The sequence below is a fragment of the Myotis nattereri genome, assembly GCF_964212035.1.
Source record: "Myotis nattereri genome assembly, chromosome: Y".
Taxonomy (NCBI): Eukaryota; Metazoa; Chordata; class Mammalia; order Chiroptera; family Vespertilionidae; genus Myotis; species Myotis nattereri.
In genome coordinates this window covers 42,705,668-42,713,048 of record NC_138094.1, presented here as the reverse complement: position 1 = coordinate 42,713,048, position 7,381 = coordinate 42,705,668, and positions in this window count along the sequence as shown.

Below are 7,381 nucleotides of genomic sequence, written 5' to 3'. Positions count from 1 at the left end.
GCGTTCTCCCACAGGAAGTTTGCATTCCCTCACAGGAAGTTGCGATTCCCTCACAGGAAGATAGGTCAACAAACAGGAAAGTGCATTTCCCCCACAGGAAGCTGAGACGCCCTGACAGGAAGAGTCATCCGCACATAGGAAAGTGCATTCCCACAAAAGGAAGAAGGGATTCTAAAACAAAAAAGACACTCCCCCATAGGAAAATGCGTTCCTACACGGGAAGGGACACTTCCCCCACAGGAAGGAGTGTTTCCGTGTGGTAGTTTTATTTCCAAAAGCAAGTTGATTTTTCATAAATGGAAGACAGTTCTGCACACAGGAACGAGCCCGTCCCACGAAGAATGACCTGTCTACACACGGAGGCACATTTCCTAGAGGGGAAGAATGTTTCCCTAGAGGAAGTTTGTTTCCCCACATGAATGTTTGATTCATTCGTAGCAAATAGGTCCGCATACAGGACAGTTCATTTCCCCAAAAGAATAAGGTTTCTTCAAGGGAAGATTGTTTCCCCTATAGGAATAGGCGTTCTACACCAGGAAGTTTCGATTCCCCCACAGGAATTTGGGTTTCAATCAGTGGAAATAGATCTACACAAAGGATCCTGCATGTCCCCCAAAGAATGAAGTGTGTACACACCGGAATTGATATTACCTCCAGAGGAAGAATAGTTCCCCCAGTGGAAGTATTTTTTCCCCACATGGAGGAACTTTTCTTCACAGCACAATAAGTCCCCATTTTTGGAAAGTGCATTTCCTACATAGCAGGAAGCATGTCTCAAAGGAAGGTAGTTTCCCCTCAGGAAGAGGTGCTCTCCAAACAGAAGCTTTGATTCTTGCAGAAAAAGGTGCCATTTCTTCACAAGAAGAGAGATCTGCACACAGGAAATTGCATTTCCCCTAAAGGAGGAAGGGTACCTACAATGGAAGGATAACTCCCCAGTAGGAAAATCGGTTCCCATTCCGATGGGACATTTCCCAACAGGAAGGAGGGTTCACAATTCGGAAGTTTGGTTTCCACACGGGATGTTGCGTTTCCATTACACGTCGAAAGCTCTGCACACAGGAAAGTGCATTTCCCCCACAGTAAGTTGGCTGCCAAAAGCAGAAGGAAAATTTCACCCAAAGGACAAAGGCTTTCCCACCGTAAGTTTAGTATCCCCACAGGAAGATGGATTCCAACACAGGAAGTTCGGTTTGGACAATGAAAAGTGCATTTCACACACGGGAAGAAGGGTTTCCTTGCAACAAGTGAATTACCCCACAGGAATAGTTCTTCTCCCACAGGAATTTTCATTTCCACCACACCAAATGCACCTCCCTCACATGAAAATAGTTTCACACAAAAGATAATGCAGTTCCACACTAGAAATAGGATTCTCACAAAGAAGTTGCAATGCCACCAAAGGAAGGTGGGATTCGCTCAAAGGAAGATACATATGCACACAGGAAAGTGCATGTCCCACAAAGTGTGAAGTGTTCACACACAGAAAGGGATATTTCCTCCAGAGGAAGAATGGTTCCCTCTGAGGAAGTATTGTTTCCCCAAATGAAGGAGCAATTCCTTCAGAGCATAATCGGTACGCATACAGGAAATTGCAGTTCCCCTACAGGAAGAAGGTTTCTTCACAGGAAGTTCGTTTCCTCCACAGTAATAGGTGTTCTCTAAAAAGAAGTTTCGATTCCCCCACAGGAAGGTGCGAGTCCCTCACTTCAAGAGAGGTCCACAAATAGGAAAGTGCATTTCCCCCACTGGAAGTTGAGACGCCCTCACAGGAAGAGTCATCCCCACACAGTAAAGTGCATTTCCCACACAGGAAGAAGGGATTCTAAAACAAAAGGCAGACTCCCCCATAGGAAAATGGGTCCCTACACCGGACGGGACATTTCCCCGACAGGAAGGAGTGTTCGCCGTCCTTTAGTTCTGTTTCCACCAGGAAGTTGCGTTTCCATCAATGGAAATTAGCTCTGCACACAGGAAAGTGCATGTACCACAAATTATGAAGTGTCCACACAGGAAGGAACATTTCCTCCACAGGAAGTATTTTTCCCCTAGAGTAAGTATTGTTTCCCCACGTGAATGTGCGATTCATTCTCAGAATATTAGGTCCGCATACAGAAAAGTGCATCTCCCCCAAAAGAGGAAGGTTTCCTCAAAGGAAGTTTGTTTCCCATAGAGGTAGAGGCGTTCTCCATCAGGAAGTTATGATCCCCCCACAGCAAGGTGCGATTCCCTCACAGGAAGATTGGTCCACAAACAGGAAAGTGCCTTTCCGCCACAGCAAAATGCGATGACTTCATAGGAAAAGAGATCCCCCACAGGACAATGCATTTCAGCAACAGAATATAGGGTTCCTAAAAGAAAAGGGACACTCACTCATATAATATGTATTCCTACACCAGAGGGGTCATTTCCCCCACAGGAAGGAGGTTTCACCACGGGAAGTTTTGTTTCCACACAGGAAGTTGAGTTTCCATCAGTGGAAATAGTCCTTCACACAAATACGTGCATGTCTCACAATGAATGAAGTGTCCACACAGGAAGGGCCATTACCTCCAGAGGAAGAATAGCTCCCTCAGAGGAAGTATTGTTTTCCCAAATGAAGGAGCAATTCATTCACAGCATAATTGGTCTGCATACAGGAAAGTGCGATTCCCCTACAAGAAGAAGGTTTCCTCACAGGAAGTTTGTTTCCAACACAGGAAGAGGCGTTCTCCCACAGGAAGTTTGCATTCCCTCACAGGAAGTTGCGATTCCCTCACAGGAAGATAGGTGAACAAACAGGAAAGTGCATTTCCCCCACAGGAAGCTGAGACGCCCTGACAGGAAGAGTCATCCGCACATAGGAAAGTGCATTCCCACAAAAGGAAGAAGGGATTCTAAAACAAAAAAGACACTCCCCCATAGGAAAATGCGTTCCTACACGGGAAGGGACACTTCCCCCACAGGAAGGAGTGTTTCCGTGTGGTAGTTTTATTTCCAAAAGCAAGTTGATTTTTCATAAATGGAAGACAGTTCTGCACACAGGAACGAGCCCGTCCCACGAAGAATGACCTGTCTACACACGGAGGGACATTTCCTAGAGGGGAAGAATGTTTCCCTAGGGGAAGTTTGTTTCCCCACATGAATGTTTGATTCATTCGTAGCAAATAGGTCCGCATACAGGACAGTGCATTTCCCCAAAAGAATAAGGTTTCTTCAAAGGAAGATTGTTTCCCCTATAGGAATAGGCGTTCTACACCAGGAAGTTTCGATTCCCCCACAGGAAGTTGGGTTTCAATCAGTGGAAATAGATCTACACAAAGGATCCTGCATGTCCCCCAAAGAATGAAGTATGTACACACCGGAATTGATATTACCTCCAGAGGAAGAATAGTTCCCCCAGTGGAAGTATTTTTTCCCCACATGGAGGAACTTTTCTTCACAGCACAATAAGTCCCCATTTTTGGAAAGTGCATTTCCTACATAGCAGGAAGCATGTCTCAAAGGAAGGTAGTTTCCCCTCAGGAAGAGGTGCTCTCCAAACAGAAGCTTTGATTCTTGCAGAAAAAGGTGCCATTTCTTCACAAGAAGAGAGATCTGCACACAGGAAATTGCATTTCCCCTAAAGGAGGAAGGGTTCCTACAATGGAAGGATAACTCCCCAGTAGGAAAATCGGTTCCCATTCCGATGGGACATTTCCCAACAGGAAGGAGGGTTCACAATTCGGAAGTTTGGTTTCCACACGGGATGTTGCGTTTCCATTACACGTCGAAAGCTCTGCACACAGGAAAGTGCATTTCCCCCACAGTAAGTTGGCTGCCAAAAGCAGAAGGAAAATTTCACCCAAAGGACAAAGGCTTTCCCACCGTAAGTTTAGTATCCACACAGGAAGATGGATTCCAACACAGGAAGTTCGGTTTGGACAATGAAAAGTGCATTTCACACACGGGAAGAAGGGTTTCCTTGCAACAAGTGAATTACCCCACAGGAATAGTTCTTCTCCCACAGGAATTTTCATTTCCACCACACCAAATGCACCTCCCTCACATGAAAATAGTTTCACACAAAAGATAATGCAGTTCCACACTAGAAATAGGATTCTCACAAAGAAGTTGCAATGCCACCAAAGGAAGGTGGGATTCGCTCAAAGGAAGATAGATATGCACACAGGAAAGTGCATGTCCCACAAAGTGTGAAGTGTTCACACACAGAAAGGGATATTTCCTCCAGAGGAAGAATGGTTCCCTCTGAGGAAGTATTGTTTCCCCAAATGAAGGAGCAATTCCTTCAGAGCATAATCGGTACGCATACAGGAAATTGCAGTTCCCCTACAGGAAGAAGGTTTCTTCACAGGAAGTTCGTTTCCTCCACAGTAATAGGTGTTCTCTAAAAAGAAGTTTCGATTCCCCCACAGGAAGGTGCGAGTCCCTCACTTCAAGAGAGGTCCACAAATAGGAAAGTGCATTTCCCCCACTGGAAGTTGAGACGCCCTCACAGGAAGAGTCATCCCCACACAGTAAAGTGCATTTCCCACACAGGAAGAAGGGATTCTAAAACAAAAGGCAGACTCCCCCATAGGAAAATGGGTCCCTACACCGGACGGGACATTTCCCCGACAGGAAGGAGTGTTCGCCGTCCTTTAGTTCTGTTTCCACCAGGAAGTTGCGTTTCCATCAATGGAAATTAGCTCTGCACACAGGAAAGTGCATGTACCACAAATTATGAAGTGTCCACACAGGAAGGAACATTTCCTCCACAGGAAGTATTTTTCCCCTAGAGTAAGTATTGTTTCCCCACGTGAATGTGCGATTCATTCTCAGAATATTAGGTCCGCATACAGAAAAGTGCATCTCCCCCAAAAGAGGAAGGTTTCCTCAAAGGAAGTTTGTTTCCCATAGAGGTAGAGGCGTTCTCCATCAGGAAGTTATGATCCCCCCACAGCAAGGTGCGATTCCCTCACAGGAAGATTGGTCCACAAACAGGAAAGTGCCTTTCCGCCACAGCAAAATGCGATGACTTCATAGGAAAAGAGATCCCCCACAGGACAATGCATTTCAGCAACAGAATATAGGGTTCCTAAAAGAAAAGGGACACTCACTCATATAATATGTATTCCTACACCAGAGGGGTCATTTCCCCCACAGGAAGGAGGTTTCACCACGGGAAGTTTTGTTTCCACACAGGAAGTTGAGTTTCCATCAGTGGAAATAGTCCTTCACACAAATACGTGCATGTCTCACAATGAATGAAGTGTCCACACAGGAAGGGCCATTACCTCCAGAGGAAGAATAGCTCCCTCAGAGGAAGTATTGTTTTCCCAAATGAAGGAGCAATTCATTCACAGCATAATTGGTCTGCATACAGGAAAGTGCGATTCCCCTACAAGAAGAAGGTTTCCTCACAGGAAGTTTGTTTCCAACACAGGAAGAGGCGTTCTCCCACAGGAAGTTTGCATTCCCTCACAGGAAGTTGCGATTCCCTCACAGGAAGATAGGTCAACAAACAGGAAAGTGCATTTCCCCCACAGGAAGCTGAGACGCCCTGACAGGAAGAGTCATCCGCACATAGGAAAGTGCATTCCCACAAAAGGAAGAAGGGATTCTAAAACAAAAAAGACACTCCCCCATAGGAAAATGCGTTCCTACACGGGAAGGGACACTTCCCCCACAGGAAGGAGTGTTTCCGTGTGGTAGTTTTATTTCCAAAAGCAAGTTGATTTTTCATAAATGGAAGACAGTTCTGCACACAGGAACGAGCCCGTCCCACGAAGAATGACCTGTCTACACACGGAGGCACATTTCCTAGAGGGGAAGAATGTTTCCCTAGAGGAAGTTTGTTTCCCCACATGAATGTTTGATTCATTCGTAGCAAATAGGTCCGCATACAGGACAGTTCATTTCCCCAAAAGAATAAGGTTTCTTCAAAGGAAGATTGTTTCCCCTATAGGAATAGGCGTTCTACACCAGGAAGTTTCGATTCCCCCACAGGAATTTGGGTTTCAATCAGTGGAAATAGATCTACACAAAGGATCCTGCATGTCCCCCAAAGAATGAAGTGTGTACACACCGGAATTGATATTACCTCCAGAGGAAGAATAGTTCCCCCAGTGGAAGTATTTTTTCCCCACATGGAGGAACTTTTCTTCACAGCACAATAAGTCCCCATTTTTGGAAAGTGCATTTCCTACATAGCAGGAAGCATGTCTCAAAGGAAGGTAGTTTCCCCTCAGGAAGAGGTGCTCTCCAAACAGAAGCTTTGATTCTTGCAGAAAAAGGTGCCATTTCTTCACAAGAAGAGAGATCTGCACACAGTAAATTGCATTTCCCCTAAAGGAGGAAGGGTTCCTACAATGGAAGGATAACTAACCAGTAGGAAAATCGGTTCCCATTCCGATGGGACATTTCCCAACAGGAAGGAGGGTTCACAATTCGGAAGTTTGGTTTCCACACGGGATGTTGCGTTTCCATTACACGTCGAAAGCTCTGCACACAGGAAAGTGCATTTCCCCCACAGTAAGTTGGCTGCCAAAAGCAGAAGGAAAATTTCACCCAAAGGACAAAGGCTTTCCCACCGTAAGTTTAGTATCCCCACAGGAAGATGGATTCCAACACAGGAAGTTCGGTTTGGACAATGAAAAGTGCATTTCACACACGGGAAGAAGGGTTTCCTTGCAACAAGTGAATTACCCCACAGGAATAGTTCTTCTCCCACAGGAATTTTCATTTCCACCACACCAAATGCACCTCCCTCACATGAAAATAGTTTCACACAAAAGATAATGCAGTTCCACACTAGAAATAGGATTCTCACAAAGAAGTTGCAATGCCACCAAAGGAAGGTGGGATTCGCTCAAAGGAAGATAGATATGCACACAGGAAAGTGCATGTCCCACAAAGTGTGAAGTGTTCACACACAGAAAGGGATATTTCCTCCAGAGGAAGAATGGTTCCCTCTGAGGAAGTATTGTTTCCCCAAATGAAGGAGCAATTCCTTCAGAGCATAATCGGTACGCATACAGGAAATTGCAGTTCCCCTACAGGAAGAAGGTTTCTTCACAGGAAGTTCGTTTCCTCCACAGTAATAGGTGTTCTCTAAAAAGAAGTTTCGATTCCCCCACAGGAAGGTGCGAGTCCCTCACTTCAAGAGAGGTCCACAAATAGGAAAGTGCATTTCCCCCACTGGAAGTTGAGACGCCCTCACAGGAAGAGTCATCCCCACACAGTAAAGTGCATTTCCCACACAGGAAGAAGGGATTCTAAAACAAAAGGCAGACTCCCCCATAGGAAAATGGGTCCCTACACCGGACGGGACATTTCCCCGACAGGAAGGAGTGTTCGCCGTCCTTTAGTTCTGTTTCCACCAGGAAGTTGCGTTTCCATCAATGGAAATTAGCTCTGCACA